Here is a 16,895-nt window from a genome sequence, read left to right on the forward strand (position 1 = left end):
CCACACAACGACTTACCAACGATCACGGCCAGGTCGTATCGCTGGTCGTGATCTTTGGTAACTCGTTAAGTGTAACGGTACCTTAACACTCAGGCTTTAGTGGCTAGCTGAACCTCCTGACGAAACTGCGGGGGCCGTGAAACGCGTGTCGAGGTGCACTACGGGACCACCACTACCACCCATACTCCACCATGGCTGCAGGTATATGCTGAGCTTGTTATGGTATCCTCTATTATTACTTTATATTACCAGCTGGAGGCACTAGTATTACTCTACCACTAGGTAGTAGTTCTGTCTATATCTTAGGGTGAGCCTCTCCTAGGGACTGGTTTTGTATTTTTTGGTGGTATTTTAGGTGGATGGTACAGAACTGCTGGCTAGATTTACCCACACTTGTCCCTTGTGGACATTACATTGTTAAGGCCCCTTCACATTAAGCGACGCTGCAGCGATACCGACAACGATCCGGATCGCTGCAGCGTCGCTGTTTGGTCGCTGGAGAGCTGTCACACAGACCGCTCTCCAGCGACCAACGATGCCGGTAACCAGGGTAAACATCGGATAACTAAGCGCAGGGCCGCGCTTAGTAACCCGATGTTTACCCTGGTTACCATGCTAAAAGTAAAAAAAACAAACACTAGATACTTACCTACCGCCGTCTGTCCTCCAGCGCTGCGCTCTGCTTCTCTGCACTCCTCCTGTACTGTCTGTGAGCCGGAAAGCAGAGCGGTGACGTCACCGCTCTGCTTTCCGGCTCACAGCCAGTACAGGAGGAGTGCAGAGCACAGCGCTGGAGGACAGACGGCTGTAGGTAAGTATGTAGTGTTTGTTTTTTTTACTTTTAGCATGGTAACCAGGGTAAACATCGGGTTACTAAGCGCGGCCCTGCACTTAGTTACCCGATGTTTACCCTGGTTACCAGTGAACACATCGCTGGATCGGTGTCACACACGCCGATCCAGCGATGTCTCCAGGGAGTCCAGCGACGAAATAAAGTTCTGGACTTTATTCAGCGACCAACGATCTCCCAGCAGGGGCCTGGTCGTTGGTCGCTGTCACACATAACGATTTCATTAACAATATCGTTGCTACGTCACAAATAGCAACGATATCGTTAACGATATCGTTATGTGTGAAGGTACCTTTATTTTCAGATGCACTATATTGTGTGTGGGTTCCAGCTGATACATTTGGATGTGCCACAATACCTACTGATAAATAGTATGTAATCCCTGGGAGTTATTATTATATTTCTCTGCTATTGTTGCTCTACCCACAGACGTGGTGTTTTGTATTGGGTGGTTATGTGGCCCCATCGGTTTTCCTACAGTACATAGCCGATCCTATTTCCTCCCCTAGGTATAGGGTATTGTCATGTTTATATGTTTGTATGTTATAGCTTTTTTCATATTGCTGTATATGTATTTATAATATGGGTATTTAATAAATTTATATATTGGTAACATATGTGTACCTTCTGTTGTTCTCTATTGGTTTATTTAGTGGCTAGCTGAACTGATTACATAACAAAAGAGACACCAGACACCACCCGACTGGAATGATGAGGGAAGAAAACAAATAGCTTTTCAGGTTTGCTTTGAATAGTCAGAGAAACAGCACAAGGAAAAAAAAACTGTTTTCTTTTACAATATCCAATCTTGAGAACTGAATTTATTTATTTTTAGAGGAAAAGCAGGGAAATATCAGAAAAAAAATTGCACAGAACTGTACTGAAAGCCAATGCGTATGGTTTGTACTGAAAGCATGTGTAAATCTGCTCCTTAAGGTACCTTCCCACATAACGATATCGTTAACGCTTTCAGGCTGTTACACCCGACTATGGTAAGTACCCAGAAAACAAAAAAAAAAAATCCTATTTTTTTTCATTTTATTTATATTTTCTTCATTAATTTATTTTTTTCATTTTTGCTATTTTATTTTTTTTACACTTTTCATTTTTTTCACTTGTTCTCTTTTTTCATTTTATTTTTATCTTCATTTTTTCCATTTCTCCTTTTTTCATTTTAGTTTTATTTGTATTCTTATTTTTGACTCCCACTTTTCATCTTATTTTTATTTAGTACTGATTTTCTTATCGTTTTTAATTTTTTACTTCTATTTTTCACTTTTCCATTTTTCATTTTACATTTACTTTCATTTTTTCTAGGTTTTTTCTATGTTCACTGCTTTTCATTTAATTTATTTTATTTTTTTATCCCATTCACCATCCTTATTATTATTACCTTTCATCACATGTTCATCATTCATTAACCTAGTAGTCCCCTGCCCCCTTCTTTTTCAATAATTTTTCACTATATTTTTTTATTTCCTTTTTCCTTCTTTCAATCTCTATTGTTCATATCACCTTTTCACCTTATTTCTTGCGTTCATCTGGCTCCTATCCTTTCTTTTATCTACCATCATACTTCACTCTCATCTCCCCCTCTATTTTGCAAGTTACACTCCCAGCGCTTCTTTTCAGCGCGCTTTGCGCACGCATACACAGTTCCTCCTGCGGATGCCCGCCTCTCCCAGCGCCTCTTCACCCTTGGCTTGCTCTGCGCACGCGCACACTCCAGCCATTCTCCTTGCAATTGCGCAGGCGCCTGCCTGGTTGAGCGTTCCAAACCTCTCCCTCAGGCTATCCACTGCGCATGCACCATCTCCACGCGATTTCTCTGCATTTCCTGCCCGGGCACTAGAACTTCCCGCTGACCACCAATGCCAGCGCACATCACCACAGGGATCTTAACGCCCGGGCCCGCAGGTACAGCGCTTGCCCTCCACTTGGATTCTTATTACTACACTTCTGGGCCATATTTATCATTACTGGAAACGAAACCTCCGCTCGTGACCTGTCACATGGCGCTATCATGTGACCGTGACGTCATGATGGTCCTCCTGAGGCAAGGTCCTGAATTAGTGATGGGCAGTCAGGCTCTTTTTTGGTGAACCGGCTCATGAACCGGTTCTTTTTAAAAATAAAAATCCGTTTTCCACAGTGCTCGCTCCAGGTCTTTGCCTGTAGAGTGACAGCCTCATTATACACCTGTATACGGATCTAGTGAAGCAGTACAGACTGTTTTTTAGCATTGCTATTTCCCCAGATTGTTCGCTCTTGTGAACAGGGCCCTGCTACTCGGTTGTACTCTTATGTATTACTTTCTAATATGTGGCATTTTTTGTACCTGTCCTTTCTGAATTAGTAAATGCTGTGATGTACTGGCGCTGTAAGATTATAATTCATAAAAATAAAGGCATGTTAAAAGCACTGGTGAAAGTGAAAGAAAATAAAAATTAGGCTCGGAGCCTGCGCAGCATGAAATTCGCAGTCATCCTGATTCGGGGGCGTCTACATTGACAATCATATGTTTTTTGGATGCGCTGCCACGTACCAGGATGTTTGCAGATTTTTTAACACCCAAAATTCGCAACAAGCTGCGTTTTGGGAGCACATTAGAAATCCTGATGCAAACGCAGGTCCATGCGTCCCTATGTTAAGTATAGAGATGCAATCTGGATCAGGATTGCTCCACATCACAACGCACCGTACCAAAGCGCTAGTGTGAAAGCAGCCCCACCCGTGCAGCCCCTAACCAGGTGCCCCCATGTTATATACAGGCCCCCAATCCATGTTATTACCATTAGCACACTATAACATAGGGCACAGCAGGCAGAGTCTCCATTATGTCTGGTCTGCATCCTGTTCCCATATAGCAGGGCTCCCCAACCTGTAGCTCGGGAGCCACATGTGGCTCGCAGTCCCAGGAATTGTGGCTCGCGACTGTCTGCCAGCTTGGTGCATTAGCTCCAGGTTTAGCAAACAGGTATGAAGAGCACATCTCAAAATGGTTGTTTTTTTTTTTTCAACAATAAGTTTTTATTGAAACATTTTCAATTTTACAACTGATGCAATAACTAAGGTATCATTACAAACTGTAAATACAACATGTGCATAAAAAGCGTGTAAACAAGTAGCACGCAGTTCTTTGATCAAACAACTACAAGGGATAGGGGGGAGATGGAGTAAGGCACAAAAGGGGGAAAGAGGAAAAGGGAAGGGGGGGGGGGGCCGAGGATGAAATTGCGTTGTGTACGGTAGTTGTGAAGAGTTATTCTGAATCAGACAGTTCAGGGTTAGTTAGGTAAAGTGCAGGTACCGCAAAGGGAGTGTGGTTGGTGTATTCCGCCCAGGGAAGCCATAGGGCTTGTTTTCACTTGCGAGAAACATGTCCGTGTCTCGCATGTGGAAACGAAGCTCTGGCGCCGGCACTGTGGAGCAGAGCGTGCGGCCGCAGAGCAACACATGGAGCCGCACGCTCCGCTCCGGTGTGCCGGCACCAGAGCTTCGTTTCCACATGCGAGACACGGACGTGTTCCTCGCAAGTGAAAACAAGCCCATACTCTTTCAAATTTACCAACTTTGTCCATGAGAATAGCCGACAGTTTCTCATTAATCATATACCAGGAGAGGCGAGACTTGACTGCGGAGAAATCTATAGCTGTTTTTTTCCAGGCCAAAGCTATTGTTTGCTTGGTTGCTAGAAATATAAATGATATAAGAGCCTGGGTGTGTTTGGGAATGTTGGGGATGCGTTTGTTGAGCAGGGCCTCCCAAGGGTTCTTTCTGAGGTTTATATTTGTGAAACTAACTATAAAAGTGTTAACGCATTGGTACCTGACCCCAGCGAGAACAGCTAAGGCAGTGGCAAACTATCCCCCAAATTGCTTCAGGGGATGCAACTCTACTGGAGACATGTTCCATATCTGGTGGCTAGGGTTGAGCGAAACGGGTCGAACATTTTCAAAAGTCGCCGACTTTTGGCGAAGTCTAGTTTCATGAAACCCGATCCGACCCCTGTGCGTGGTCGGCCATGCGGTACGCGACTTTCGCGCCAAAGTCGAGTTTCAATGACGCGAAAAGCGCCATTTCTCAGCCAATGAAGGTAAACGCAGAGTGTGGGCAGCGTGATGACATAGGTCCTGGTCCCCACCATCTTAGAGAAGGGCATTGCAGTGATTGGCTTGCTGTCTGCGGCGTCACAGGGGCTATAAAGGGGCGTTCCCGCCGACCGCCATGTTACTGCTGCTGATCTGAGCTTAGGGAGAGGTTGCTGCCGCTTCGTCAGAAGCAGGGATAGCGTTAGGCAGGGTCCATTAACCACAAAACCGCTTGTGCTGTAGCGATTTCCACTGTCCAACACCACCTTCGGTGTGCAGGGACAGTGGAAGCTCCTTTTTTTTTTTTTTTCCTCAGCGCTGTAGCTCATTGGGCTGCCCTAGAAGGCTCCCTGATAGCTGCATTGCTGTGTGTACGCGGCTGTGCAAACCAACTGCTTTTTTCAAAGCACAAATCCTCTTGTTCCTTCCTTTCTGCACAGCTATCTTGTTTGTTTGTCCACACTTTTTATTTAATTTGTGCATCAGTCCACTCCTTATTGCTGCCTGCCATACCTGGCTGAGATTACTGCAGGGAGATAGTAATTGAAGGACAGTTCCTTTTTTTTTTTTTTTTTTGTGGGAGATTAAGATTGACATTTCTGCTAGAGTGCCATCTCTGTCTGTGTCATCTCTCACTCAGTGGGCCATAGAAAGCCTATTTATTTTTTTGCTTGATTTGGGTTCCAAAATCTACCAAAAACAATCACTAAATCAATCAGTGGGAGATTAATATTGGCCTCTGGGCTTGTGTGCCACTCCTGACTCCTGTGTGCGTCATCTGTCACTCAGTGGGCCCTAGAAAGCCTATTTTTTGTTTTATTTGTTTTCTAAATTCTCCCTGAAACAATCATTTTATTTTCTTTGGTTTCTAAATTATTCCTGAAAAAAATCATTTTTTTGGTATTTTTTTTTCTCTCAAGTCTCCCTGAAAAAAAATAAAATCTGTGGGAGATTCATATTGCCCCTTCTGCTTGTGTGCCAGTCTTCACTCCTGGGTGTGCCATCTCTCTCTCTCTCCCCAATTGTGGGCCATAGAAAGCCTATTAATTTTTTTGCTTGATTTGGGTTCCAAAATCTACCAAAAAAAAATCACTAAATCAATCAGTGGGAGATTAATATTGGCCTCTGGGCTTGTGTGCCACTCCTGACTCCTGTGTGCGTCCTCTCTCACTCAGTGGGCCCTACAAAGCCTTTTTTTTTTTTTCCTAAATTCTCCCTGAAACAATCATTTCATTTTATTTGTTTTATAAATTCTTCTGTAAAAAATAATTTTTTTTAAATTTTTTTTTTTCTGAAGTCTCCCTTTTAAAAAAAACAAACACAAATCAGTGGGAGATAAATATTTACATTTGCGCTTCAGTGACAGTCCTGCGTGTGTGCCATCTCATTTGTTGCCAACAACAACAGAGTGTGTAACATTGTGGCTGATTTTCGTTGTGGTCTCACCCACCTGTAAAGGGGTAGCTAAATCATACTGAAGTTATAGCTCACCGTGTAAGTTGTGTGACAGCAACAAATACCGTTCGTTTGGTAACGTTTTTAAAACAATGAGGAAGTCTGGTGGAAGAGGTCGTGGCCGGGGGCGTTCATTGTCAGCTGGTAATGAGGGTAGTGGTAGTGGTGGAGCATCAGCTGGTCGTGGGAAAAAAAATATTGCACCTAAGTCTGGAGCTGTGGAGCCAGGTTCGTCGTCTGGCTACACAAGGCCTCGAACGCTCCCTTTTCTGGGAGTAGGAAAACCGCTTTTAAAGCCGGAGCAGCAAGAGCAAGTTTTGGCTTATCTTGCTGACTCAGCCTCTAGCTCTTTTGCCTCCTCTCGTGAAACTGGTAAATGTCAAAGCAGCGCGTCGTTAGTGGATGTTCACGGTCAGGGACAAGTCGCTTCCTTGTCCTCTTCAGCAAAAACAACAACAGAGAAGAATGCAGCAGGCGACACAACGGGTTACTCCATGGAGCTCTTTACACATACTGTCCCTGGCTTAGAAAGTGAAGCAGTTAACAGTCCATGCCCATTACAAGTTGAATCTGACATGGAGTGCACTGATGCACAGCCACAGCCAGACTACTATCCTGGTCCTTTGACTCAGACCACAACATTGCCATCGCAGGGTGCTGATCAAGAATCAGACCCTGATGAGACTATGTTGCCCCATCACGAACGCTATACCACCGACCGACACGGTGACACAGACGAAGTTGCACACGAGCTACAAGAAGAGGTAATAGATGACCCAGTTCTTGACCCCGATTGGCAGCCATTGGGGGAACAGGGTGCAGGCGGCAGCAGTTCTGAAGCGGAGGAGGAGGGGCCGCAGCAGGCATCAACATCGCAACAGGTTCCATCTGCCGGGCCCGTATCTTGCCCAAAACGCGTGGCAAAGCTAAAACCTGTTGGAGGACAGCGTGGCCATCCGGTTAAAGCTCAGTCTGCAATGCCTGAAAAGGTATCCGATGCTAGAAAGAGTGCAGTCTGGCATTTTTTTAAACAACATCCAATTGATCAGCGCAAAGTCATCTGTCAAAAATGTTCAACTACCTTAAGCAGAGGACAGAATCTGAAAAGTCTCAATACAAGTTGCATGCATAGACATTTAACCACCATGCATTTGCAAGCCTGGACTAACTACCAAACGTCCCTTAAGGTTGTAGCACCCTCGGCCAATGAAGCTAGTCAGCAACGCAACATCCCTTCCGGCAGTGTAGGGCCACCATTTTCCGCACCACCTGCAGTATCTGTGCAGGTTTCTTTGCCAGGCCAAAGCCGTCAGGGTCAGGGAATCACCAGTTTCGTAGTAGGAAACACTGCATCTAGGGCACCGGTGGCAACAATACCATCTCCCACCGTCTCTCAGTCTGCCATGTCCACCGGCACCCCCGCTAGTTCCACGATCTCCAGCTCTCCAGTCCAGCTCACCCTACATGAGACTATGGTTAGAAAAAGGAAGTACTTAGCCTCGCATCCGCGTACACAGGGTTTGAACGCACACATAGCTAGACTAATCTCGTTAGAGATGATGCCCTACCGGTTAGTTGAAAGCGAAGCTTTCAAAGCCCTGATGGACTACGCTGTACCACGCTACGAGCTACCCAGTCGACACTTTTTTTCCAGAAAAGCCATCCCAGCCCTCCACCAGCATGTTAAAGAGCGCATCGTCCATGCACTCAGGCAATCTGTGAGCACAAAGGTGCACCTGACAACAGATGCATGGACCAGTAGGCATGGCCAGGGACGTTACGTGTCCATCACGGCACACTGGGTAAATGTGGTGGATGCAGGGTCCACAGGGGACAGCAAGTTTGGGACAGTTCTGCCTAGCCCACGGTCTAGGAAACAATTGGCTGTAGCCGTTCGCACCCCCTCCTCCTCCTCTTCGTCCTCCTGCAGAAGCGAGAGCTCGTCCACAGACCGCAGTCGCACAACCACTCCATCCGCAGCTGCCACTGTTGCACACCAGGTCTCCCATTATGGGGCAGCTACTGGCAAACGTCAGCAGGCTGTATTGGCTATGAAGTGTTTGGGCGACAACAGACACACCGCGGAAGTTCTGTCCGAGTTCTTGCAGAAAGAAACGCAGTCGTGGCTGGGCACTGTAGATCTTGAGGCAGACAAGGTAGTGAGTGATAATGGAAGGAATTTCATGGCTGCCATCTCCCTTTCCCAACTGAAACACATTCCTTGCCTGGCTCACACCTTAAACCTGGTGGTGCAGTGCTTCCTGAAAAGTTATCCGGGGTTATCCGACCTGCTCCTCAAAGTGCGTGGACTTTGCTCACATATCCGCCGTTCGCCCGTACACTCCAGCCGTATGCAGACCTATCAGCGTTCTTTGAACCTTCCCCAGCATCGCCTAATCATAGACGTTGCAACAAGGTGGAACTCAACACTGCACATGCTTCAGAGACTGTGCGAACAGAGGCGGGCTGTTATGTTTTTGTGGGAGGATACACATACACGGGCAGGCAGTAGGATGGCAGACATGGAGTTGTCAGGTGTGCAGTGGTCGAAGATTCAAGACATGTGTCAAGTCCTTCAGTGTTTTGAGGAATGCACACGGCTGGTTAGTGCAGACAACGCCATAATAAGCATGAGCATCCCCCTAATGCGTCTGCTGATGCAAAGTTTGACGCACATAAAGGATCAGGCGTCTGCAGCTGAGGAAGAGGAAAGCCTTGATGACAGTCAGCCATTGTCTGGCCAGGGCAGTGTACAGGACGAGGTAGCGGGCGAAGAGGAGGAGGAGGACGAGGAGGATGATGGGGATGATTATATTTTTAATGAGGAAGCTTTTCCGGGGCCACTGGAAATTGGTGGCGCGGCAAGGCCGGGTTCTGGTTTTTTGAGGGACACAAGTGACGTGGATTTACCTGAAACTGCCCCTCAACCAAGCACAACCGCAGATTTGAGAACTGGAACTTTGGCCCACATGGCGGATTATGCCTTACGTATCCTCAAAAGGGACACACGCATAACTAAAATGATGAATGATGACGATTACTGGTTGGCCTGCCTCCTTGATCCTCGCTATAAAGGCAAATTGCAAAATATAATGCCACATGAGAACTTGGAACTAATATTAGCAACCAAACAATCAACTCTTGTTGACCGTTTGCTTCTGGCATTCCCTGCACACAGCGCCCGTGATCGTTCTCACACGAGCTGCAGGGGCCAGCAGACCAGAGGAGTTAGAGGGGCAAAAATCAGAAGTGGCGTTGGCCAGAGGGGTTTTCTGACCAGGTTGTGGAGTGATTTTGCTATGACCGCAGACAGGACAGGTACTGCAGCATCAATTCAAAGTGACAGGAGACAACATTTGTCCAGTATGGTTACAAACTATTTTTCATCCCTTATCGATGTTCTCCCTCAACCGTCATTCCCATTTGATTACTGGGCATCAAAATTAGACACCTGGCCAGAATTGGCAGAATATGCATTGCAGGAGCTTGCTTGCCCGGCAGCTAGTGTCCTATCAGAAAGAGTATTCAGTGCTGCAGGTTCAATACTAACAGAAAAAAGGACTCGTCTGGCTACCCAAAATGTAGATGATCTAACCTTCATTAAAATGAACCACAACTGGATTTCGAAATCTTTTGCCCCACCTTGCCCGGCTGACACCTAGCTTTCCTATGAAAAGGTCTTGCCTGTGGACTATTCTGAATGCCTTTTCCAATCTCGTAATTTTCAGCACCTGATTGTCCAGCATACGACATGTTTACACCTCACTAAATGGCCAAACTCCCCACACGGGGCCGTGGTATCGACACTTGGCGACAGCACCCGTGAGAGTGCAGTTTGTCTGAAGAGGTGGGTGAGCCCGCTTTTGGTCGACGGCACTGCCACTGGGTCCCTCCTAGTACAATAAAGTGTCTCTGGCGGTGGTGGTGCGCACCGTTGTAATATGAGGGGCCTGTACCGCCGGCCACAAGACAGTTTCCCCCCACCCCAGCTCAAACAGTGCTCTACCACTTGCAAAATTATCTCACAGCTCCACCAATGTTTAGTCTATGCGCTGACATCCTTCAATGCCTGCCACTGACAATACCATTGTATTGACATTTTTGTTATGTTAGGCCTTCGATGCCTGTCTGTGGTCACTCCTTCCACTAGGCCTCCACTGACCACACCACTGCTGCCCGTGTACCCCTGGAACCAATTTAAAATTGCTTACAGCCATGTGTTATTATTTTAGGCCTTCGATGCCTGTCTGCGGTCACTCCTTCCACTAGGCCTCCACTGACCACACCACTGCTGCCCGTGTACCCCTGGAACCAATTTAAAATTGCCTACAGCCAGCCCAATTTTTTTATTTTAGGCCTTCGATGCCTGTCTGCGGTCCATTCTTTCAACTACTACTACACTGACCAGGTCACTGCTGCCCGTGTACCCCTGGAACCAATTTAAAATTGCCTACAGCCATGTGTTATTATTTTAGGCCTTCGATGCCTGTCTGCGGTCACTCCTTCCACTAGGCCTCCACTGACCACACCACTGCTGCCCGTGTACCCCTGGAACCAATTTAAAATTGCCTACAGCCATGTGTTATTATTTTAGGCCTTCGATGCCTGTCTGCGGTCACTCCTTCCACTAGGCCTCCACTGACCACACCACTGCTGCCCGTGTACCCCTGGAACCAATTTAAAATTGCCTACAGCCAGCCCAATTTTTTTATTTTAGGCCTTCGATGCCTGTCTGCGGTCCATTCTTTCAACTACTACTACACTGACCAGGGCACTGCTGCCCGTGTACCCCTGGAACCAACATCAGAAAATATAAAAATAAGTATTTTGCTTACAAAAAAGAAAATACTGGAGAGATATCAAATGCAGACATTTTAACATTAAAAACAAACACACAACTAAAATCTGGTACAGTACTAAAAATGGCCACCAGCTACAATTACTTTCTCCTGCAAGTAGTTAACTGAAAGGTTTTTTAAATTGAAAACACAGATATGGCATCCACCGAGTGTTGTCCTGTCGCGTCTTCTTTATATTATTGCCGAGAAGATGCAAAACAATGAAAATAATAAAATCATTAATTACCAAAATAATAGAGAAAGTCAACACCACATTGCAAATAAACATTCATTCCAAATAAAGAAGCAGGGCGCGTCCGAGGGTGAGTATATACCTAATAAGAATATAATCACCCTCGGACGCGCAATGCTTATTTCCAACAGCCTTCCTTCCTAAGAATCAGCCCTTCCGTGGTGTAGAGAGACGTTGTGTTACACTCCAAGGTGCTCCCCAGGTTGCCTTTCCTGAGCTTCGATCTTCCGGCTCTCGTTTAGTAGTTGTTGGAAACTACGCTGCATTAGGCCTTCAAATTGGGTATGGGGTGTAGAGAGATGGTGTGTTCCACTCCAAGGTGTTCCCCAGGTTGCCTTTCCTGAGCTTCGATCTTCCGGCTCTCGTTTAGTAGTTGTTGGAAACTACGCTGCATTAGGCCTTCAAATTGGGTATGGGGTGTAGCGAGAGGGTGTGTTACACTCCAAGGTGTTCCCCAGGTTGCCTTTCCTGAGCTTCGATCTTCCGGCTCTCGTTTAGTAGTTCTTGGAAACTACACTGCATTAGGCCTTCAAATTGGGTATGGGGTGTAGAGAGAGGGTGTGTTACACTCCAAGGTGTTCCCCAGGTTGCCTTTCCTGAGCTTCGATCTTCCGGCTCTCGTTTAGTAGTTCTTGGAAACTACACTGCATTAGGCCTACAAATTGGGTATGGGGTGGAGAGAGATGGTGTGTTACACTCCAAGGTGTTCCCCAGGTTGCCTTTCCTGAGCTTCTATCTTCAGGCTCTCATTAAATTGTGGTTAAATGGAACAACTGCATTTGGCGTACTAGTTGGTTTGGGGCCTACTATCGGTGTCTGCCACTCCTTGCTGTTCTCCTGGTTTCCTGTCCTGAAATTCCATTTTCAGGCTCTCGTTAAGTAGTTGTTAATGTTAGACTGCATTTGGCCTACTAGTTGGGTTGGGGCCTACTATCGGTGTCTGCCACTCCTTGCTGTTCTCCTCCACTGAACAAAGCTGTGCCGCCTGTTTACTACGGTTGCCAATTTTGAACTGCATTTCGACTACTTACTGATTTGGCCCTACTCTCTGTGTCAGCCTCTCATTCCAGTTGTCCTCCACTGCAATGCCCCCTGGTTATTCCTGTGTTACCAATTTTGAACTGCATTTAGCCCACTTTATTCTTTGGGCCTATATCTGTGTTTCCACTTCATCGTGCCCATTGCCCAGCCAGTGATAGATGAGTCTGCTGGTACATTGACCCATAACGCAACATTCCCCGTGCATGCTACACAACAACATTGTGACCCTGCTGAAAGTCAGGTTGCTCTTTCCGCATACCATACCACCTTACACGGGGACAAAGAGGAAGGTGCAGATGAAAGTGCAGGTTCCTTCATCAGGTAGGGGGAGGAATACTAGTTGGCGACGTCACTGGCACAGGGCCTCTCATAGTACGCAAAAGTGTTGCTGCCGGTGGGAGGCGCCCCCGCCGTGCAAACACACCGCTGTACTTTGAGGGGCCCTGTGCCAGTGCCAATGCCAACAAGTGGGCCCCCCCTGCTTGCTCAGGATCACAGCACTTGCAAAGTTGAAATACTTACCTCTCCCTGCTCCACTGCCGTGACGTGGTCCAGATTTCCTGGGCCCACTAATTACTTGAACCAGCCCTACCCCACACAACTTTAGCCAAATGACCCCCAATTTCAAATGCCTTCCAATTATTATAAGGTAAATTACGCTTGACAAGCTTCATTAAGAAGAATGGATGGTTTTGACATTAAAATGGGCACTCTAGGTGTTTTCCTGGCCCCCACTCACTGCCGACTATGCTGCCCCATTGACTTGCATTGGGTTTCGTGTTTCGGTTGATCCCGACTTTACGTCATAATCGGCCGATTTCACTCGACCCGACTTTTGAGATAGTCGGGTTTCGCGAAACCCGGCTCGACTCTAAAAAGGTCAAGGTCGCTCAACTCTACTGGTGGCTATTCCTGACTATTAGGAGACTGTGGATTAGAGTTTACCATTTAGTTTTTTCAGTCAAAATGGTTAATTTTTGAGTAGCCCAGCACAGAAGAGCAGATCTGGATGCACATATACTGGGGTTTAAAGATGTTTTAGGTATCGTACGCTGGAGGATGATACTACCTGTTAGAGGAGGTTCTTGAAGCTGGATACAACAGAGTGTTGGGAGTCCTTGATGGGATAATACTGAATTGGGGCTTTGTGGGAACCCCTGGATCTCAGTGTACTGCTTTGGAGTGATTTCTGTGGAAAAGCTTTGGTTATCATTATACCCGTAATGGTGGCTTTGGTTGACACGACTTTGAGGGGGACATAAGCAGGATGTTGCTTGCGACCCTCTCTCAGTGCTGAATGTGGATCTCAAAGTCAAAAAGGTTGGGGACCGCTGCCATACAGTGTCATCACTTTCCCATAAAGCACATCCCCTGCTTCCGAGCATGCTCAGTCCCGCATAACGGATCCGTGCTCCATAGAGCTCCATGGTAATTCCAGACATGTAGCCACAGGTCCTTGCGGGTCCCTGTGCCTGCGTGTTTTTCAGATGACACAAAGCTGCAACAAGTTGCGTTTTTCTGCGTCTGGTAAAATTGTGCAGACACACGGATCTGTGGGAAAATGGTGACAACTGGATGCACACGCAAGTCCCATCCGTCACCATTGAAAGTCAATGGAGATGAAAACGGATCAGTGTGCTGCCATCGTCACACACAATGCGAAATATGGAAGTGTGAAACCAGCGTAACTCTATATGATTGGAGCTGTGCTAGATCTCACCACAGGTTCTGCCTAAAATCACTTTATATTACCCTCAGCAGCAACAACCGACATCGTCCATCCTCCTCCCTGTATGTTCCTGTCCTGAATCCTCCTCAGTCCTGACTAATACTATGCTACCAAACAATCTGCTGAGTCCCTCCTCCTATACTTGCATATATGTATATGCCATGGATGAGGCCAGTATGCTGTCGCTCCTCCTATACATATAGACAGTATATAATGCCATTGATGAGGCCAGTAAAGTATATCTTTATTTGGGACTAGGGTAACTCAGATCCTGACTCCAGCACTGAAGGATGGTGTAACACTAATGCTTGCAGTCTGAGGGCACTTAAGGTTTAACAATAGGAAGCCCTTTTTTTCCTTTCCCTTCCACCCTGTCCTGTGCTTGTCTGCACCATTTCTCCAGTACTCACAGGCATTTACCAACAGTCCACAGTTACCTCTCTCCTCACTGCTCCTCCCACATGAGTCACAGTCACAGGGTTCACTGAATCTGATAAGCTCCAGGCACCAGCCAAGAAAGAAAAACAAAAGACTCACAAAGGCTCACTCACACTGCAGAGCCCACTCCCTTCATTCACAGCAGGGAGCCGGCTCTTTGTGTTGGCTCATTCATTCATTCATTCAAGGACACATCAATTCAATTCAAATGAGCTTTATTGGCAGGACTAAGTACACGTTAGCATTGCCAAATCATATGGTAAAAATACAGGGGTGGGGGAGGGAGGCATATAGAGGTCCAGGATATATAAGACTCCTTTTAGAGGACAGGGGACACACCACTATCCTGAATAGTTGGTGCAGCTGTGTCTGTGACTGGTCACTGGCGGACACTGTGCAGCCTCGTCTCAGGCACCAGAGAGAACGTGAACAGCAGATGATGGACGCCCTCACAGAGGCCCTTGCCGGGAGCTTCGCGGTTTCTTCCCACCTCAATAGTCCTTCAGCTCCTCATCCAAGATTAGCACAGTATAAAGGCAAATCCAGCTCTCTGGAGCAGAGCGAGCGCAGGAGGAAACTGCTGGAACTACAGAAACTAAAGCGCTTGGACTATATCAACCATGCTCGCCGGCTCGCATCTGGGGATTGGACAGACCAAGATGAAGAGAAGGATGAGGATGGGAAACAAACAGAAGACGAAGACGCAGAGGACATGGATGTGGAGCCTTGCAAAAAGAAACCCAGACTTTATTCTAACCAGATTATGTTTTCTGAGTGGCTAATAGAAATTCCTCCAGATCTGGCTGATCTTTATATTCTTGTAGTCTGCCCCACTGGAAAGCGTTCTTTAGTTGTGGCTTCACGGGATTTTACTGCAGCTTACACTAGTGGGTACTGCATGAACAGGTTTCTATCATTACTACCAGGTGGAAATCGGCCTAACAGTGCTACTGGTGAAGACTACACTATTCTAGACTGCATATATAACGAGGAGTCTCGCACATATTACGTGTTAGATGTCATGTGTCATGTGTCATGATCTGCCAGCAGAGGAAAATTCTTCCTCTTGTTTGAATTTGGTCACTGTGATAGACATTGTCACTGTAATCAAAATAAGGAAAAAAAAATAGTAAATAAACCTAGAATTGGGAAGAACTAAATCAGAGAGACAGACACGTGTTGTCTTTCCAAAATAATAACGTATCTGCCTTTATTTTCAGTGAGCCCATCTTTTATACCCCAAAATGGGAAAAACAACGTTACATAATAAGTTGGCACAGATGAATGTCTTACACAATGAGTTGTCAAAAACATCCTGGGATACAAGATAGATTAGGCGAAAGAATGCGGGGAGTCGTTGCACATATCTGCGGTTTTATGGGATGCTGGCTGGAACTAAGCATTTTTGGGTGTTTTCAGACAAATACAGATGTCCTTGACATTTTCTGGGAATTATTGACCACTGTTATGTATGATATCCGGGAAATGGAAACTCAGATGATAACCTTGCACAATACTTTGTTTTTCTGCTATTTTCTGCTATTTAACAAAATGAAGATTAACCATTTCTTTAACAATTCCCCTCTTTTTATCATCTGATCTACCTTGCCCTAACTGATTCCTTCCTATCCTTAGGCCTGCAAGATAGCCCTACTTCACAAAATACATGGCTTTTCCGGTGTATATCATGGGATACCAGTCTTGCTGCGTATCCATTCAGACTATACTTGATTCCAGGCCTACCTTTCCCTTCGCAACCCTATCCTTATAGGAACCACTATATAAGGGGATGCAGATATATGTATATGGAAATAGTAGTAATAAACATTGTTAATATATTAATATATATGTATATAAGAGAGTATAAAATTATGAGTATAGAGAATAAATGAATCTTCCTATTAATTGTCATAATCGGAAAAAGTCCATATAAAAGTTCTTTTGGTCAAGTAGCTCATAACTTCTTGTGAATTTTCCTTTAGACCATGGGCTTTCCGCAGTGCATGCAATCGGCCAGGTCCACCGATGTTTGCTTGTTGCAGAATACACATTCACGCTGTAGTGCAGTTATGAAAGTAGTCATCATCACTTGGGTAGGCTCTCTCTCTACGTCAGTGTCAGTATCAATCTTAGTTCGGTATTTACCTGGAAAACATTTGCAGTTAGAGCCAAGAATTTTCTTAATCAACATCACAAATAG

At 46.0% G+C, this 16,895-nt stretch overlaps 1 pseudogene; it reads left to right on the forward strand.

Annotated features, from left to right (window-relative positions):
* The first annotated feature begins 15,131 nt into the window (after positions 1 to 15,131).
* LOC138671775 (snurportin-1 pseudogene) lies at positions 15,132 to 15,734 on the forward strand (annotated as a pseudogene).
* Positions 15,735 to 16,895: the final 1,161 nt, after the last annotated feature.

Source organism: Ranitomeya imitator, chromosome 3, assembly GCF_032444005.1.
Source record: "Ranitomeya imitator isolate aRanImi1 chromosome 3, aRanImi1.pri, whole genome shotgun sequence".
NCBI classification, from domain to species: Eukaryota; Metazoa; Chordata; class Amphibia; order Anura; family Dendrobatidae; genus Ranitomeya; species Ranitomeya imitator.